Genomic DNA, 751 nt, shown 5'->3' with positions numbered 1-751 from the left:
GTGACCTCCTGGCTCTCTGCTCCCAGAGTGGGAGGTGAAGAACGCAGACACCCACATGCGAGGGAGGCGCTCCCCTGCAGGACTGGCTTCATGAATCTACAGAGAGGCAGCGAGGGACAGGCAGTCCCGCGGACAGAGTCAGGTGAACTCAAAAAACACTCGCAAATTACCGGAGAGTTGGGACAAAGGGGAAAGGCAGCGCGGGACAGCCGCGCCCCGTGGCGGGCTCGCCCGCGGCGGGCACTCCCAGGCGGGGAGATCTGACTCACAGGAAGATGACTCATCCTTCACCAAACCCCACTCCCACGCAGGCAGGGAGGTGCCGGAGGTCGGTGCGAGGTGGTGGCGCAGACAGACAGGCGGTGGGGAGCCGAGACAGGTGTGGGGTCCATTTCGAATGCAGCGGAGCACGGCGCTGGGTCAGCATCAGAGGGGAGGGACTGGCCTGAGCGCATGCTCCCCAGATCGGACACCGCGCCGGAGTCCACAGGGGAGAGTTTGGAGGCGGCCTCTTGCCACAGGTGACCCCCAGGACTGGATCGGGGGAGGGGAACTCCATAAAAGAGGCTCTACCCGCGGAAATCGCTGAAAGTTCCGCGGGTGCTGGGAGGGACACAGCACAGAGGCGCCGTGGGTAGGGTGTGCGGCGGGCCAGCAGGCGGCCCTGGGGCACACATCTGGGAATAGGCAACGGTGGACCTCGGCTCCGGATGCCCTCCCGGTGCAGGCGGTTTCAGCGCTGACTAGCAGG

Source organism: Propithecus coquereli, unplaced genomic scaffold, assembly GCF_000956105.1.
Source record: "Propithecus coquereli isolate 6110/MARCELLA unplaced genomic scaffold, Pcoq_1.0 Scaffold138, whole genome shotgun sequence".
Taxonomy (NCBI): Eukaryota; Metazoa; Chordata; class Mammalia; order Primates; family Indriidae; genus Propithecus; species Propithecus coquereli.
Note: the sequence above shows the minus strand (reverse complement) of the source record.